This window comes from Macrosteles quadrilineatus, unplaced genomic scaffold, assembly GCF_028750875.1.
Source record: "Macrosteles quadrilineatus isolate MER2022 unplaced genomic scaffold, UCM_ALF_1.0 Scaffold_9__3_contigs__length_116548681, whole genome shotgun sequence".
In the NCBI taxonomy this organism is placed as follows: Eukaryota; Metazoa; Arthropoda; class Insecta; order Hemiptera; family Cicadellidae; genus Macrosteles; species Macrosteles quadrilineatus.
In genome coordinates, this window is record NW_026542602.1 from 32,941,577 (window position 1) to 32,961,301 (window position 19,725).

A 19,725-nucleotide genomic window follows, 5' to 3' on the forward strand; every position below is an offset into this window, starting at 1 on the left:
TGACGTTGACGGGTGACGTCACCGATCGATATAATGACGTTTCCTGTCGTCATGGAGACCGATACACAAATGCTCTGCATATGTCTTTGTAGTGGTTAAATATGTGATCGTACATTTAAATGCACCTTTTGTTGTACAGTGAATGTTTGTTTAAGAACTGCAAATCAGAAGATCTATGGGCTTATTTGATTCTTGTTACCGTCTTATTATACATATCCAACCCATATTTTACGAGTTAACTCTGGCTGGTCCTTTGTATTGGATTGCCAGGGGTTCCGCTTATTTGGAGCCGCAATCTTATCCATCAGGGCTTAAAAAGATATTCCTATTTCGATGTAATCAAACAATGAAAAAATAAATAAATAAAAAAACATCACTTAAAATAAATGCACGACGTTAATTTAACATATCAATATTCCTTTTCGTAAAACATTTATATTTTTCTTTATAACCATTGTTTATGACATCCTTCAGTTTAAGTGTTTAAGAAGCATTTCCATCTTTATTGTTTTCGTCAAAATTTTCGAGTTTGAGTTTTGAGTGGATATATTTGTTTTGGGTCCCCCTGGACCCAAAAAAGTGGTTTTCGAAGTGATGTCTGAGTGTGTGTGTGTGTGTCTGTGTGTCTGTGTGTCTGGATGTGTACAGAGCTAGAGACTACACCTGTTGTCCGATTTCGATGAAATTTGGTATGTAGGTTCTAATCCATGGTATCTCCAGATGTTTTTTTCATTTTTTTATAAATTTTGATTTTTAATGGGGATTTTCCCATAAAAACACATAAAAACCGGAAAAATCAGATTTTCTCAAAAATGGCCCGAACAATTTTGATAAAAATTTAGTATGTTGTAGCCCTTTAAATTCTGAACAAAATGGTACAAATCCCATTTCTGTAAAAATTACGGTTCAAAAGTTATGGTAAATTATGTTATTTTCCCATAAAAACCCCATAAAATAACGAAAAAAAGGATTTTAGACAAAAAAATCCGTTTTTATTTAACATAGTATGTTATGATCCTTACAATTTTGATAGTTTTTCTCATTTCTTAGAAATTTTTATTTGTAATGGGTATTTTCCCATAAAACCCCATAAAATGACGGAAAAAAAAGATTTTCCCAAAAATGGCCTGAACGATTTCGATAAAAATTTAGTATGTTATAGTCCTTTATATTCTGAACAAAATGGTACAAATCCCATCTCTGTAAAAATTACGGTTTAAAAGTTATTGTAAATTATGTTATTTCCCCATAAAAACCCCATAAAATAACGGAAAATCATATTTTCCCAATATTGGCTAAAACGATTTTGATAAAAATTTAGTATGTTATAGTCCTTTAAATTCTGAAGAAAATCTTACAAATCCCATTTCCGTATATTTACTCTCACCGCTTACACATGATAAAGGTTGTTGACAAACTTATGGGAGAAAGTATGTGTCAGAATGCTGATACCGTTTATTTTACACATGATGAATAAGTCTTTTGCCGATACATTTTGAAGATTCAACTTGATTACGACATTGTAAAGGGTGGCCCGTAAGTTAGTAAGCATATGAAGGAATGGGTTTAATGAGTCAATAATAAGAAAAAAAAGAATAAAATTCTTTTTCTAAAAATGCCTCGTTAGCAGGATATTTACCATCCTTATGATAGATATGATATTCTCATGAAATTTATTATACTATTTTATCAAGTCAAAATCTATTCTATAATGACTAATAAGTGATGAGCAATGAGTAATGAGTGATGAGCGATGAGTGATGAGTAATGAGTGATGAGCGATGAGCGATGAGTGATGAGTAATGAGTGATGAGCGATGAGCGATGAGCGATGAGCGATGAGCGATGAGTAATGAGTGATTAGCGATGAGCGATGAGTGATGAGTGATGAGCGATGGGCGAAGAGTGATGAGTGATGAACTATGATTGATGAGTGAGAGTGATGAGTGATTAGTGATGATTGAGAGTGATGATCAATTAGTTATGAGCGATGAGTGATAAGCGATGAGTGATGACTGATGAGTGATGTTTGATGTTCGATGAGTAGTGAGGTATGAGTAATGAGCGATGACGGTGAGTAATGAGTGCTGAGATAATGTAACTCGTTAAATATAACTACAGTAGTTATAATGTTTGAAATAATAAGCAATAAACAATATGCTAGTTTTATAAATTTTACTTATAAGAAAACTTGTTGTTTGAATTCATATAGTATGAAAGAAATAAAATTAGAAATTACTTATTTTCGAAAATGTATTATTATTATAGGCTAATCTATATTTAAATCAAATTAAAGTTTTGTCTGTACATTGCTCAGAATTATATATTTCTTGGTTATTTTTACGTTTAATACATTAAAAAAGCCGGAACAAGCCTTATCTCTATAAATAATGTATTTGAATGTTTGTCAGTCCATAACGTGAAAATGTTACTCTGTTAACAAACATAATCCAATAACTACAGTTTTTGCTTCGATCCAGCTCATATTCATGAAATTGAAAACTCTTTTTCTGGAATACGTTTTACACGGGTTTGAATATTTTATAAGCTTGCCACCACCATAAAACTGACCTGAGTCCCTCCCATGACATCAAGTCATAACTTGCTTCTTAACATATTTATGAGTTTCAAGTACTTGAACGAAATATGATCACATTCAATTATAGCAAGAAATAACGACCACATTCGTGCAAAGTGCATTAAAATATTTACAATGGTATAGTTGTTATTGTTATTTCTTAAGACACCATCCATGGAACAAATAATAACAAATAATCTCTTTAAAGTAATGTAAGTTTGCCTTATTTTAAGATTTCCAATTCTTTATGAAGATTATATATAATAGCTTAATACAATGTATTAATATTCAATGAATAATAATAATTGTCATAACATAATATAATAATAAAAATAACAAATAAATCATATCCCTTAAACGTTTAACATTGATTTAATTTCATAGCTTCAAAGGTTGTATACACATTTTAATAGCGTTGAAGTGTAGCGTTGACATTTTTGTAGTTGATTTATGTTTTGAATAAAGACTACACTTAATTAAAAAAATATATCCTTTGAAGTCTTGCCAATATTTTTATATTTTTCTGCTTGTTAGTAGGAATAAGATTAAATCCACTCCAGTCAATTTATTTGAATGGCCACACTCAAGCTGAAAAACAACATCAGAGTTTTCTAGGCATTTAGAAACTCATAATCTTTCAAGTAATGTTATAATGTCTAATTAATTTGCTAACCAAACTCGGATGTAATTTCTAAACTAAATACTTATATGTACTGCCACTTGAACTAAAACAAGAGATTTTATTTTAATACAAACTTCGGTGTCACAATCGATGAAAAGCCTGCTAACAACACTAATTAACAGTAATTCTTTTAAATACTAGGTTGTTTATAAACTTGCAAGTAAAAAAAGTTAGTTTTTCCAGAGAAAAACATGTGAGGAAATCAGCAAACATAAAAACTTAACAGTATAAATTATTCTTTTTGAATTATTATAATAAATAGTTGTTGATAATTTTTAAATAACTGTATAATTCATGTTTACAAATAAAATTTCTACCAGCAAGGTAAATATTACATTTTCAAATTTAATATTTCATAAGTCACTTATTGTCTCTCCCTAAAAATTATTAATCATTGCATTCAGAATTAGTAATGAATTAGTATTATCAACAAACTTTAAAATATACATTTGAATTATAAATTTTATAAAGTTACAAAATTGTAAAGTTTTCAACTAATATTCGGGAGGGTTCGCCGGTTTCGGAAGGGGGCGCGGACCGCTGACATGGTACAAAGCGAATTAATGCTCGAGGTTAATGTAGTGGCGACTATAGCCACTGAAAATGTTCTCGGTAAATCCTACAAATTACACAGTTTGTATCAAACCTCCAGCATCTATGTAATTAATGGTTATATTTACGTTATCATTATACTCAAGTGATTTAAAAATAGAAAATTTTGTTTCTCAAAAGATTTTATTTAATTGGTAGAAAATATAATAGGGTTGATTGAGCGTTTATAATTGGATCATACATTTTAAAATAGTATTTTTTAAATATATGTCCACAAGGTTGTCTTTTTATTTAAACAATTTTTATATCCATATACAAAATGGTTGGGATAGTTTATTCCAATGTAAATTCCTGCAGGCAGTGTATTTGCATTACAAGCATTGTACATAATGATAACACATTTGGTACGTATAATGTATGTCAGATGATACGATGTTAAAAAGGTGGCATTTAGAGATTTTAAATGCGGACTTTGGCGTAACAAAAACATCAATTGAGGTTTTCTGGACCAAGTGAATATTGTTTATGAAGTGTAAAACATGTGAACCACGTACTTATCAATTTAAATACAAAATGAAATAAATTATTCATTTGTTAATTAATCTCAGATGCAATTTTTTTAACTAAATACTTCTACGTACTTAAGCTAACACAAGAGATTACATTTTAATACAAACTTTGGAGGCCACAATCTATTATTTTTTGTTTAATTGATGAATAATTATTATAAAACTTACTTATTTATATAAGTGAGTTTGGTATTATAGAGGCAACGAGTGTAATGTTTAAATGAATTAATCAGGGAAGTCATTAAATTGGCAAACGCTCTTATATCAACAATGATAAATTAAGTATCGTTGTCTCTAAGTGTGTGTGTGTTTTGTATTGCAGTGATAAAGCATCGTTAAGAGGCATACATAACGGCTTTGATTAGCTGTCTATAATTTATAAAAAGCTAGTTGGTGCTATATTTCAACAATTTTGTTTTCAGAAACTGTAGTTTTATGTGTAGTAATTTTGATATTTGCCTTATTTATAAGTTGGATTTATAATATGAAATGGTGACGCAATTTGGTTGCTTTTCAGTCCAGGCCTATTAGTTCTGGAAATTTATAACAGAATTGAATTCAAATTGGCTATCGCTGTGGGTAATAAACAAAAATTAATTTTTACTTAGTTCTTTATGGCTGTATAAGTTACTTCTAATCCTGATACAGTTTAATTGTTGTAGTTCTTTCATCTGAGCGTTCCAATATTATTTATGGATACTTTCTACAGTATTCATAAAGACCGTCCAGGTAAAATATTTGAAATATTCAATAACACATCAAAACAATATATAACCATATTTTGTCTCTAAATAATCGTGTCAATCAAGACACAACCTACATAACAGAACCTATATAACTCCCTTTTATAGTATTACATTATAAGGGGTTTGTTGTAAATATCGGTAAATTACAACGAAATTATGGAGCTTCTTTCATGAAAACTGTTTTTTTTTATGGTCGTAATAACAAATTGTTTTATTTTTTTATTACTGTTGAAAATGACTGTCTCTAGATGATTATTTATATAGGCTATTAATTTAATTCATCAGATGTTTTATTTGTTTACTTTTGGCAGTTTGTGTTTTTCCTTTGGATTGATTGTTGAGAGTGGGTCTTGAATAGTTATGTCTGAATAAAACATGAAGTTCTTTTTGTACTATGTTTTCTTGAGATTATTTAAAAAGTATAACTCTTTTAGAAGAATCAGTATCGCGTTTTAACAATTACAGTGCATTGACAATAACAATAGTTATTTCTTTTTTGGCAAAACTATTTTGGTTCCTTTTGGCTAAGTTAAAGGCAACGTAACCACTACTCTCAATCGCAGTAAGAGGCTATAAATCCCCTATGTAAAAGGAAACGTCCACTAAACCCACGTACCAAGGCAATATATTCTAAATATAAATATTCTGGAGTGGAATAAACTTTATCGGTTGAGGTTTGTAGGCGAAACCTTTCCACACGAATAACAATGAGATCTTCCATCTTCCGACCCTGAAAAATATCCTTGGGTTACAAGTGTACGTCTTATACAATTTCCATTTACGTGCATAATCGTAAAATTTACTATTTACTCTGTTTAACGCATGATTTGCCCACTAAATACATCAAGAACTTTTTCATTTTCAAATTCCAAAAACATATTTCAATAAATAAAATATTAGCAGCTTGGACTTTTAATTATGATTTAATATGCCACGCTTGGGAACGAATAATTCACAAACTTTATGACTGTGTATATAGCTTGTTGTGACACTTATCAAGAGTAAGACGTTATATTGAGCCAGGTTTGTATGAAAACACTTTTATTAAAATAACAGAACAGATAAAAACAAGTTGGCCTATTTAAAGTTTTTTTTTTTGTAACTGGGCTATTCATTACATTCAATACTATTTCTTTATTTACTATTAGGTAATTTCATAAAAATATTAAATCCATAAAATGAACAAACTTTTTGAGCTCGGAAGATTATTCTTATTCAACAGTACTCGCCATAAGGTGACAATTGATAATGCCGGAAAAAAATATTATCAAAAGTTATTTCAACTTTTGTCCTGGAACAGAAGGTTACCATTACAATTTAATAAAAAAATCGCCTAGGTCACAGACTAATAACTATTTTTATCTTGGGTGGTTACATTACATAAATTTAACAACAACTTTAAGAGTAACAGACAATTTGCCCAAACTTAATCCTTGCATTACTTCAGTATAGTTTCTGGAATAAAAAGAATCATATATTTGTTGTCATTTCAAAATAATTTAATTTAAATCAGTAGTTAATGGAGTAACAACCCTTTTAATAAGATAGAGCAACGTCGTCCTAAGGTTTGCAGACCATATGACGCCATTTGTTTTCGTTGGAAAGGACATAAAGTAAATGTAAGAGGAGATTTAATTCTCTCGAAGATGGATACGAGTTGTTTAAGGAGCCATGTTTGGCCACGGTTATGTTACGTCTTTGTGGGCGTTCCAACTGCTGGAATGTTTCCAACATTTACAAACTGACAGAAAGTGACGTTAAGTCGAACTGTCTAAAATCCTGTCGTGCTCAAGGAAACCAAATACATGTCACAAACGTTTTACATTAAACCTTATATTTCCGACCTAATGTGCTGTACACACTCAAACGAAAAAGTTTTATTTAAATTAACACGAAAATTAATTAAATTAAATATAAATGTCGCTACTCTAAACTGATTAGTGTATGTTTATGCTTGGTTGTGAACTAAAATAATGGAATGCTAAAATATAATTTTATAGTGATATAGTGTGGACATTTTAATACTCAGTATGTTTTTGTACCCTATAACATATTTGAAGTGAAAAGTGAGCAATATATTTTTTAAAGTCCTTGTCCATATTTAAATGAAAATGTATGCAAAATATTTTAGGAAAATAATTCCGAAATTTAACCAATGTATACATTAATTTCTTTAAGACCCGAATAAATAATAATCAGCTAAACGTGTAATATATATGGCAAAACAACCAAAAACCAATATATGGTAAAATTTCAACATTAAACGTGTGATAGTTGGTATATGAGTTAAGGCCATTCCATATAAATCGGAACCAATAAGGTAAGTTGTTGTTAGTTAAGCTTAATAGTGTTTTAATTTATCTATTTAATTGATTAATATAACTTAGCCTATGCATGTTATTGTGTTTTACAGCAGTAACAAATATGTGTTTAATTATTGTATTCAAGTGAAATAGGAGTCATGGGGTATATAAAGGTTAAGGAATAAACTATTACAATAATTAGATTTACAGAAAACGTACCTTTTTTTAAATAAATAAATACATTTTTTATTGGTTGGTTACACTATTTTGGTTTTGTTACAGAATAAAAAACTAATGAATAAATATAGTACAACATTTGTATTATAATAAGAATAAGAATTTTTATTGATGTAAGAGCTATTTTGCGATTTTACTCTTATGTATGCAAATCTTCGTGACTATGATAATCTATAATACCTCGCAAGTCTAAATATGTACAGAAAGAAAACAATAATTTAAATAAAACGGTCCAAATGAGTATCCAAACCATTTATTTTTAATGGAATTCAGTTGTCAAAGAAAGATTGATTCACCATGTAATTTCCTAAAACAATCAGGTCAGGTTGTACATAGTCCGATGAACGGTGAGTAGTTTGTTAAAAGATTCAGACAATCAAATAAACAGCTGACAGCCAGACAAACAGCTGTTCAAGTGACGTTGACGAGTGACGTCACCGATCGATATAATGACGTCGTTCCTGTCGTCATGGAGACCGATACACAACTGATCTGCATACGTCTTTGTAGTGGTTAAATATGTGATCGTACATTCAAACGCACCTTTTGTTGCGCAGTGAATGTTTGTTTAAGAACTGCAAATCAGAAGATCTATGGGCTTATTTGATTCTCGTTACCGTCTTATTATACATATCCAACCCATATTTTACGAGTTAACTCTGGCTGGTCCTTTGTATTGGATTGCCAGGGGTTCCGGTCATTTGAAGCCGCAATCTTATCCATCAGGGCTTAAAAAGATATTCCTATTTCGATGTTATCAAACAATGAAAAAAAAAGAAAAACATCACTTAAAATAAATGCACGACGTTAATTTACCATATCAATATCCCTTTTCGTAAAACATGTATATTTTTCTTTATAACCATTGTTTATGACATCCTTCAGTTTAAGTGTTTACGAAGCATTTCCATCTAAATAGACATAGGAATCCTTCAGAGGAAACTGATAACTGTCGGACGCTATGGTATGTTTCGCTAATTGTAAGCTTTCTTAACCTGTTTTCTGAAACTAATCTGCATCACTGTTGAAAAACAACGTTTATGTAAATCCTGCTTAGATCTCGTGGTTATATCATTACCAAGGCCAGCACTATTCAACCTTATGCACGATTAATTGTACTGTTTTAATAAAAACATAATTAAATTGTTCCAGTATAAATACAGATACAACCTTAAACTAATCCTCTGGAGAATGTTTTATTGTTTTAGTTTTGCTTTAACAAACACCGCACAGTATATCACTGAGAACAAGACAAGGAAAGTTGGAATTTAACCAAAATCAGAGTTAATCTAGAGAAGGAATGTGAGGACACGAGCTCTCAGTGCTGCCAACATTTGAACTTGATATAAATGACAGCAATGTTTCCAATACCCCAGTGACATATCTTACGTTGTCCTCGAAAGAGAAAAGATGAAGGTTTATAAACGGGTTCCGGAATCAATTCTAATCAATTTCTTTCAGCATTGCTACTTCAAATTCATCAAAGTCTAACATTTAATTCATGACGCCAACATATGGTACAATTTTAACGTTAAACTTGTGATGGTTAGTATATGAGTTAATGCCATTCCATTGTAAATTTGAACCTATAAGGTTAGGGGCACTAAAGAAACCACTAAAGACCGCCTAAGAAAACAAAATTTTCTGTTTGCAATGAATAAATATATTTTTATGTTTAAGAATTTAGTATTGTTAAAGATAATTTTTGGTGATGATTTAACTCTCCCCCTCGACCACCCCCCCCCCCCTCTTGGGAAGGTTTTTTCCAAAAAAACCGGGAACCGACACCTATAGTTAGGATAAGACAATTTAGTAATTTATTGTTTTTTTTGTTATTTAAAGAGTACATGTACATCTACCAACTGTAGTATGCCAAACAATAAACATTTATTGTAAACATCTTTTTATATTTTTTTATTTTTTATGAACCATCTTTGTTTATTCATCACAAACTTTCCTCCCTGAACTTGGTTTATTCCATACTACAGAGTAGTATATCCTATAAAAAAATTGTATTAAGCATATCAGAACTTCAGATATGCCTTTTCCGTACCTGAATACTTAAAAAATCAAACTTTTGGTAATCACCATGGAAACATTAATATTACAAAGTTTAAGGGGGAACACAAAAAAAAACTATTGCATATTTAAAACTTTTTTGTTATTATTTAGAAGTACAAACTTTAAAAAAAATATTCCGCAGGGGGGAGGGGCATCGTAGAAAATAGGAATTCTGTAAGTTCTGTAATGGGGTGCTAGTTTGTAAAAAAATATTTTTACTTTGTGTCATAAAAGAACATGTTCAGGAGGAACTGTAGAAAAAATTTTGGTAAATAACAGACATTTTAAATTTTTTCGAAATTCTGAGTTTTTTGGGTGGTGTTTCCCCTTAATACGTACTCAAAATAAAATACCCCCGCCGCAGCAAACCTGCAGACTTAGCGAGTGCAGATATTTTCAATATATCATCTTAATATCATGAGGGAACTGGAGTTGCATATGATATAGAATAGGAAATAGGAGTTGGGGGACTTTAACAATGTTTATAAAACAATGAATTTATTTCCAAAGAAGCCGTCAGTGCCATCAATGTTGTCGCCCATAATCATGTCATTTCCAATAGAGTTCTCAGGGTGTTCAAGTAGTTCCAAGTTCCAACTGTAACGTTTCCTTTTCAATTTGAATTTTGATCAGTTTGATCAGCTGTAGCAAAAGATAATACTATTAAAATCTTTCTTCAAGCTTGAGCAAAATTGTGTCTAACAACACTCTAAACCAAGTTATAAATAGTTGTAAAGTACTTGTAAATATCATACAAGACTGTACAACATTATAAGATAGTACATAAGATTGTAAGTGGCGATGGACTTTGATTGGAAACTCCATTCCACCCGACGGAATATGTGAATGACCTAAAATCTTAATACCTCAACCCCTCGCCGGCCCCTCAGATTACCATAAGCTTTTTACCCTTTGTACTTGATATTATAAATACATGGTAGACTAAATACCATTTTTGCAACGAGGTAAGTGCATGGCTGTTTGGAAACCAGTGTACAACATATTAGTCTATTAATTTTATTGTCAAAAACTTTATAGGCCTACTCATGTTAAATAGGTTAACACTCGTAAATATAGTAAATAAACATTATATACTTTCAAAAACTCTGATTGGTTAGCCAGTAATTTCACTAAAATTATTGCCTGTAAAACCAAGGGATTAAATATGATAAAAAATACTAAAAATTGTCGTGTAAAACTGATGTTGCCGAAACAGCTCTGTAAGAATCTTTTTGCACAAACATTATGTTCTACAACGCGGCCTGATAAGTTACCCTGGGGATGCCCTATCTTATGTCGTACATTACCTGTGTGCCTATCTAGATACATGTGGAGGGAAAATAGGGACAGTCATTTGTAGAGAGGATTCATACTGTATATTTTAATTGCTAATTCAGCCTATACGGACATTTTACAATTTAAAAGTAAATTTATTAGTTTTGGAGTTAGTTATACCTTTATGTTTTAAATCTTAGGTTTAAATTACAGAGAAAATGTTATTTAACCAACATCATGTTCGATAAATAATATCAGAATTGGATTATTAGTTACTTAAGGATTGAAGTAAATAAATATATCAATGTATCAGAAAATAAACGAGAGTTGAAAATAAATGTTGAACTACCTGTAATGAACTGTATATTTGGTAATACCAAACCGAACTAAATCACAAAAGAAAATTGTATATTATTTTAGTTCGTTTACTTGGTGCAAAACTGACCATATCTTGTTTTGCCAATAAAAGTAGCTTTAAAGAAAGACATGCACAAGAGGAACCTTGCCAACAAAATAATAAACAATTTAAATTCAGAGATACAGTATTAATGTTGTAAAATATTTTACCTACGACCGTTTTTTAAAGTAGCCATTTCAGTCCAGTTCTTAGAATTGAAAAGTTTCACTTTACAGCTGTTTACTTTCATATCCTCATAGTTTCATTTCATATCCGCATAGTTTTCTCATATCCACACAGGTAACGGACCAATGAGGTTCAAGTATTGAGAGAAAAGAATTAAAATTGTAATGCTTCGAACGTCAGCTGATCAGTTGACCAATTTAATTGTTGATCCGACTTGTTCATGTTGATACTCGCGTATTCTTAATTAAGTTGGTGGAAGTCCAAAAATAAATTAAATATTTGCCGAATTGTACCTGATACAATATTATTTATGGTAAGAATGCTGCTAGCAATGTAATATTTAACGAAGTTTAACAAACACGTAATTACAGGAAATCAGCTGATTATACAAAAAGTCGTTGTATCACTTTCAGTGGCAATGACAATACACGAAAACATAACCTCTCTAAAAAGTTATCAGTAGTTATTGTTAGTAATTAAATCCAGATTGATAGTAATTAAAAAACGGTCGTAGGTAAAGTAGTGTACGAAACTCGCGTTAATAGTCTTTACGACACTCGTAGAAGTTTTTAAGGCACTCGCCAAGGCCCGTGCCTTAAATTTTCTACTCGTGTCGTAAAGACTCACTTAACGCAATCGTTGCGTAAACTACTATATAGATACTGAAATTGCAACAACAATACTTTATCTTACAACAATACAATATTTAATCTTTTGATTAGGACTATTTTCTTCATCAAACTCAGCGTATGAATTTAAAACGGCAGATAATGTATAGCCCTATGTGATTCTTTAGGGATAAAAAAAATACTTTAGCCCCATGACTTTTGTTTGGTAAATATCCGCTTTCGCTGAAGTTTGACAAAAGATTACGAATGATGTAGGTTTCAACGTGTTATTAGGTGTAATGAAACATAGAATATTTTCGTTATTTTGCTTAGAATTTTTAATCTGATTATACATTTTCTAACAATGTACTGTCGACGGTTAAATTAATTGTAAGTACTGAATGAAAACAATACTTTTTTTACCTACAAAAGTTTACTAACCGTTTTAGTTCAGTTCTTAGAGTTGAAAAGATTCACTCAACAGCACTTTTTTTACTTAACAATAAGGGCAACGGGCCAATGAGGTTCAAGGATTGAGAGAAAATAAGTAAAATTATAATGCTTCGAACTTAAACTAATCAGATGATTTAATTGTAGAGTGGTGCAATTAGTGTTTGGTACAATGATTCGTTGCAATGAGATGTTATAAACGAAAACCTAACCTCCCTCATCCTGTAGGTGAACAAAAATGCTATTGTTATATCTGGCTTAAATAGCTATAAAGTGTTAAAGGTCTCAACAGTGAAACAATCAAAAATATGAAATATTGCATTGCACAGGTTATCATTTCCAAAAGGCCAGAGTATTATCATTTATTAGTAGGCATTTATAAGCATTAGAGGTCGTCTAGTAGTTGAAAACTCACCCAAAAATATGTAATGTACAGACTTCTCTATTTTTAAATAAATTATGTGATTGGAATTTCTTCCATTTGTTTTGATTTTATGTTTACATTTCGTCGTTATTTTGTCACTAAGATAGCACAACCCGTAAGGCCCATGTTGATTTTTTGAAATTCCAAACTCAATTTTGTGCTTATTTTAGGGCCTATTATAATTTATAAAAGATTCTGCACATCTACAGGACAATATCTTTCAAACAGTATGCGTAGATTTTCCTTGTGATGCACACGAGCTGAGAAAAAAGTCTTTAAAGAAACATGCTTGCCTATTAATTTGTAGATGGTTAATAATGTAACACTAGTTGTTAAATTAAATTAACTTCTAAGTATAAACAGGCAAATGTGGTTATGGTATTATTATTTACTAAATTTGGATTAATCACGAAAGAGAATAGTAAAATACATTGTATTTTTTTTCTTAGTTAAGTATTCTTTTCTAGCATTTAATGTAAAATGGGATTTTATCACGGTGTAAAACCCTTTTATTTTTTGGCAGAATGCAACAGGTTTCTCAAGTTTCAGCGCGAAGCTTATAAAATATTAACTGCTTTAATCACCTGTTAGTTTTCTCTATCAAAATCACCAGAGAGTCACTTCAAGCCTAACTTTATTAGCTGCAGTTGCTTGGATACAAATGTTGAGAATACTTACTTTGAGTTAAAGTAGGTTTAAAATGGATTTTAATACAAATATCTATTAAAGGAATATAATGTTTAGTTCAATTTTGTTTACTAATTGCATCGCTTTGAACCAGTATTTCTTTAATTAATTGTAATGCTCAAATCTTTACCTCAGATAGGCGTAAGAGAAACTCACACTAATGAGTTTATAACGAGAAGAAAGTTGCCTGAAGAACGTGCTTGGAGGAAATCTGGCGATTGGGTTGCAAAAACATTTCACTCTCAGTGTTCATTTTACGTTTACATCAACGTGTAAGTTGCAAAGAAAAAAAACACATCGAAATAAAAACTTTGTTCTGTGTATACGTATAAACCAAAGTTTGATAAATAATTAGAATACATGAAAAAATATAGTTTCTTATTGCTAAATCAAACTAAGTATCAGGCATATATTATATACTTCAAATTTACATGCCAAAAATTTTAATTTGAAAATAAGGAAAACAATTCAAAAAGCAAGTTGTTAAAATATTACAAAAAATAACTCTAAATCATAGTTTAGAATACTTTGACACCAACTTTACCAGTAGCCTTTTGTAAATTATCCTTATTTTAAATTAATTTAACTTTCCCTAAGTTATTTAAAGTGCAGCAAAACTTGTTTCTAAACAACATAGGCTATTATTATGATAGCACACGCCAAGGATAAAGGTGTATTCTTGCAGTTCATGTTTTGACAATGTATTCTAAAGGTGTACATACACCATTATTCTTGCAGAAAGTTCAGGTCATGTTTTATAACGGTAGAGCATCTTAAACAAAGTTTTAGTGTTCAGCCCCTTCTAAGATAGACTTTTACTCCTGGGAACTTACATATGAAATTGTATATAGCAATACTAAGTTTCCGGAACTTACCCAATTCAATTTACACGAATTCATGGAACCATTGTCGTTTTCCCTATTGTAAATAAGCATTTGTCTAGTAATCGTGTAAATAAGCAAAATACATTTTAATTTTGTATATCCTTTAAACGTTATCGAGATACTTAAAAAAAGGAAGGAATGTAGTTATTATTTTTAACTTCTTCTATTTGTGCTCGAAACACAATTAAAAATACAAAACACATCATCAAAAGAAGATATTAAGTTACATAAATAAATATAATTTTTACGAAATGATGATATAATTTACACTAACGGGTCAAATTTTAAGAATGTTGCCCTGAGGCAATCCTAAATTATTATGTCATAATTTTTTACTTTATGTACGGTTTAGACTATTAAGTGTACGTTTATTCAGTGATTATAATTTAATTGTATTACGTTAAATTTATACATACTTTTACTTCAAACTTTCAATAAAATAAAACTAATATGTCATGTTAATTAAGACAAAGCAAATCAACTTACCATGAAGAGAGCTGTCATGGCTCATCAACAAAGTGTTTGCATGTTTGACAGTCCATAACCCTGGAACAAAGAACAATAATGAACACGAGAATAGTTTTAAACGTATCTTAAACACATTCTTCAACAACATCACGAAAAGCCAAAATAAAAGTATTTTTAAAAGTTTCATGTGAGACGATAAAGTGAGTGGAGAATAACATGGTTTAGGGTCTCTTTTATTCACGGTAGATGATTCTGTCACTGTTTATATTCACTTTCCCTTTGCAATATTCTTTATCGATGGAAGGGAATTTGGTTTCCTTTGAGTCATCAGCTTTTGTAATACAAGTTTACCTTCGTTCAATCAACTTTTTTAAATTTCCACCATTAATGATCATTTCAAAAAAGCTTGTATTTAATCTGGAAGGAACTTGTGTTCTATATTTTACTATTTACTACAGTATACAATTAAGTAGTCTATGTTTATGAGGTTTGTATACGATATTTTAAGGTAAGTTTATTTCACTGTGTGACGCAAAATTCTAGGGGGGGAATAAACTAATATTCACCTAAGTCAGGCTAGGCCTACCCCTAGAACCAGCCACACTCAAATTTCTTCCCCGGAGTGCTCAGAAGGAGCCGAGAAAAATCCAGGGGTCGATACGAAGTTGTCACGGCTTTGACTGATCAATTTATTTAAAATTTAATCGAAGGCTCAGAGCTCTAGAAGCGCTCAGGAAATCCTGCAGACGCCCAGTTGGAGCTATCTCATCCCAGCCTTCGTAAAAGTGTTTTGGAGAATTTTGCCTAACTTTTAGTATGACTCTGTAGGGCTGACAAGTATCCAATCTTAAGCCAATGTGATTTAAATACTCGTAATGAACTGTAAACTATCTGGCTAAGGACGTTGGTAAATAATATAATATCGAATCAAAGGTAAAAAGCAATTCCTACAGAGTCGTCGGGGCCTAATTAATATAATTGGACGGAGAATTTATAGTGATGTTGTTTAAAATAGATTTAATATTAATTTACGTAGCTGATTGTTCAAATCAGCCTGCTCCCAAGACTTGATTCTTTCACCCGCCAAAGACGGGGTTTAGAACTTAGACGACAAGTCTCGGGGTATTAAAACGGTGAAAACGAGATATAATTTGGACGTGATAATTATTTGTTAAGCGAACGGAGAAATCGTAATTTCGAAACTAGTTAATTAAAATAAAATAAACGATCGCCACCGCTAGTCACTGGCAGACAGGAACTGGCGGGTCAAGACTCAAGTTACGATATTCAATTTAGATAATTCGAATCGGTAATAAGAGAAAACGAAAAGGTATAGTAAGTTAAATATGCGTAAGATAAAACAGAAATAACGTAAAACGTAAAAAGGGGCCTAACTAGTATGGTAGCTAACCTTCGTAATAATATCTATCGTAGTGTCGTTGTCGTATTCGTGACTCGTGCGAGCTAGTCGGTGGTCAAACAGCGAATAATCTTGTCCGGCTCAAATCATGATTTCCTCGGTCGAGGCTTAATCGCTCTGGTGGTGAGTTCGAGAACTAGCCAACAGCTGATCGGAAATTCACCTGTTGAGCCGGTCTAGTCGTCGTCTGTCGTTGGTCAACAAACACCAGTTTGGGGTTATGTCGTCGTCGGCGTTAAATATATGTAAAATCGGTCGGTTTAACTTTATTATGTGAAACGAAGTGTTATTATGAATAAATATGTAGTTGTGGATGTGTTTGTGTACTTCACTGTGAATAAAAATAGGCCTACGTTCTTTGGCCCATAGCCCAAGCTATGGCCAACACATAGGCCTAGGAGTAGGCTGTTGTGGGTAAAAATCGGGTAAGTTATGGTGTTTGTTGACTAGCAATACGTTTTTACCCCCCTTAAAATTTGGTACCTCACACCCCTTACCAACTTCACAAAAAAAGAGGAAAAAAAAAGATTTCAAACGTAGGGGGGTTGGTCCAAAGGTCTCGTAGAAGGGGTAGCTGAAGAAACGGCGTTAAATCGGGAGAGGTCGTGTACAAGAGGGAAAAGGAAACGAAACAAAATAAAATCTTCTTGAAAACAAAATAAAGGACTTCTTGAACGAAAATAAAAACCAACTGGTATAAAAACACCTCTCGTAAAAACGTGTAAAAGGATGAACGCTAAAACTAAAAAAAACTTCTGAATCATCGAACGTAGGGTAATGATTCTTCGGCCCTCAACGTTGGTGGTAGGGCTTCAGGTCCTTCACGTGAACTACGTGTGACATCCCCGAGCGCACATCTCTCACCGTGTAGAGGTTGGCCCCACGCCGCTCCTCAACCTCGCAAGGCCCATCGAACTTGGGCGCGAGTTTCCCGACCACGGCGTCGGTCGCGGAAGACAGCGTGTGAATTCGCCGCAGCACGCGATCGCCGTTATGGTACTTCACCTCCCGTCGGCGAAGGTTGTAGTACCTCGCCTGCTGCTCGTAGGCGGTCTTGAGGTTGGCGTGGACCTTCTCGTAGATGCGTCTGAATTCTTGCGTTCGTCTGTCGTGAACTTCGGCGAGCGTTGGCTGTCCGTCAACGTCGGGCGTCGCCTCCAACGTTTTCCCTCGGACAGCTTTCGGGACTCTGAGTTCGCGGCCTAACGTTAGCATCGCCGGCGTGTAACCCGTCGAATCGTGGACGGCGGTGTTTATGGCGAACTGGAGCTCGGCGATATGGGCGTCCCATGACCTATGATTTTCTTTCACAAACTGAGAAATCATGGTCTTCACAACGCGGTTGACTCGTTCCACCGGGTTCGATTGCGGACTGTAGGGAGCTGTGTTCGTGAAAGCTATGTCCCAATCCGTCGCCAGGTCTCTAAAGAGGTTCGAAACGAACTGAGTCCCGTTGTCGGTGATTATGGACTCAGGTGCTCCGTATCGAAGGAGCATCTCCTTAGTTTTACTGACAACGTTCTTGGCCGTTGCCGACCCGATAGGACATAGCTCAACCCACTTGCTGTACGTGTCCTGGATCACCAGCAGGAAGCGGTGGCCCTTGCCAGACCTGGGTAGCGGACCCACTAGGTCGGCGGACACCGTGTACCACGGACCTTTTGGAGCCCGGAAGTACATCTTCCCTGCCGGTTTCGTCTGCGCCACCTTGTACTTTTGGCAGGCATCACAGGATCTCACGTAGGCTTTCGTCTCCCGACGCCATCCAGGCCAAAAATATTCGGGCCCTACACGGCAAAGTGTTTTCTTGACACCAAGGTGTCCTGCCGTAGCGTCATCGTGGTTCTGTCGTAGTACCGCCTCTACTTGCCCTGGAGGAACGCACATTCTCCAGGACAGCTTACCACCACTCCCATGGCGTTGGGAGGTTCGGTAAAGGCGGTTCTCCACGATTTGATATCGCGGATAGCGTCGTGGGTTGGCGGTCACAGCTGCGTACAACCGGTCGTACCAATCAGTCGGAGGGACGTCGTTGGCTTCGTCGGGGCATGCGACGAACGGGCCCGATTGGCCCTCGTTGGTCACGGGTTGCCTCGACAAAGCGTCGGCGACGCGATTTAGGGTTCCCTTCCGGTACTTGATCTCGAAGGTGTACTGCTGAAGTTCCATCACCCACCGCGCTAGACGTCCGCTAGGCTCGTGTAGCCTCATTAGCCATTTCAGCGCGACGTGGTCAGTTATGGCGACGAACTTGTAACCCTCGAGGTACGGCTTGAATTTTCGGGTCGCCCAAACCAACGCAAGACACTCTAACTCCGTCGTTGTATAGTTCTTCTCTTGATCCGTAAGCAGTCGGCTGGCGTACGCGATGACGACCTCGCCGGATTCTTGGTTCTGCGTGAGAGCGGCTCCAAGACCGATGGTCGACGCGTCAGTCTGGAGGACAAACGGGACCGAGAAGTCGGGACAGGCCAGGACAGGAGCGGAGGTGAGGCGTCGTTTTAGTTCCTCAAACGATTCTTCCTGTTCAGGGCCCCACAGCCACCGAGCGTTCTTCTTCAACAGTTGTCGCATCGGGGCGGTTACTTGGGCAAACCTGTCCACGAAACGACGGTACCAGGATGCGAGACCGAGAAAGCTCCGAAGGGTTTTGCCGTTCGTAGGTCGCGGGAACTCGGCGATAGCGCGGACCTTCTCTGGGTCGGTCGATATCCCCTCGTTGTTGACGACGTGTCCGAGATATCTGAGCTCCTTTTTGCAGAAGTTACACTTCTCTGGGTTTAAACGTAGGCCAGCCTTTCTAAGGCGTTCGAAGACCACCCGGAGGATCTGCAAGTGCTCAGTAAACGTGGCGGACACCACAACGAGGTCGTCGAGGTAGGCGAACACCTTCGGCTCAAGCTCCGGACCAATGACCTTGTCCAGGAGTCGTTGAAAGGTCGCTCCGGCGGAATGGAGTCCAAAGGGCATAACCGTGAACTGGAATAGGCCTAACCCGGGTACGGTGAACGCGGTGATCGGTCGGCTTTCCTTCGCTAACGGCACCTGCCAATAGCCTTGTTTTAAGTCCAGTGTACTGATGTATCTCGCCGGCCGTAGTTTCTCCAGAATCGCGTTGATTCTGGGCAGCGGATACGCGTCGGGGACAGAGCACTCGTTAACTTTGCGCATATCGATGCAGAAACGAAATTTGCCGTTG

The 19,725-nt window shown here is 34.5% G+C and overlaps 1 protein-coding gene across 1 annotated transcript in view; it reads right to left on the reverse strand.

The window, feature by feature from the left end:
- LOC129003315 (uncharacterized) overlaps nt 1-19,725 on the reverse strand; it is a 298,914-nt gene that overhangs the window by 160,173 nt on the left and 119,016 nt on the right. The window contains exon 5 of the mRNA XM_054431607.1: nt 15,125-15,184. The gene's annotated coding sequence lies outside the window, so the exon portion shown is untranslated. The remainder of the gene's footprint in view (nt 1-15,124; nt 15,185-19,725) is intronic.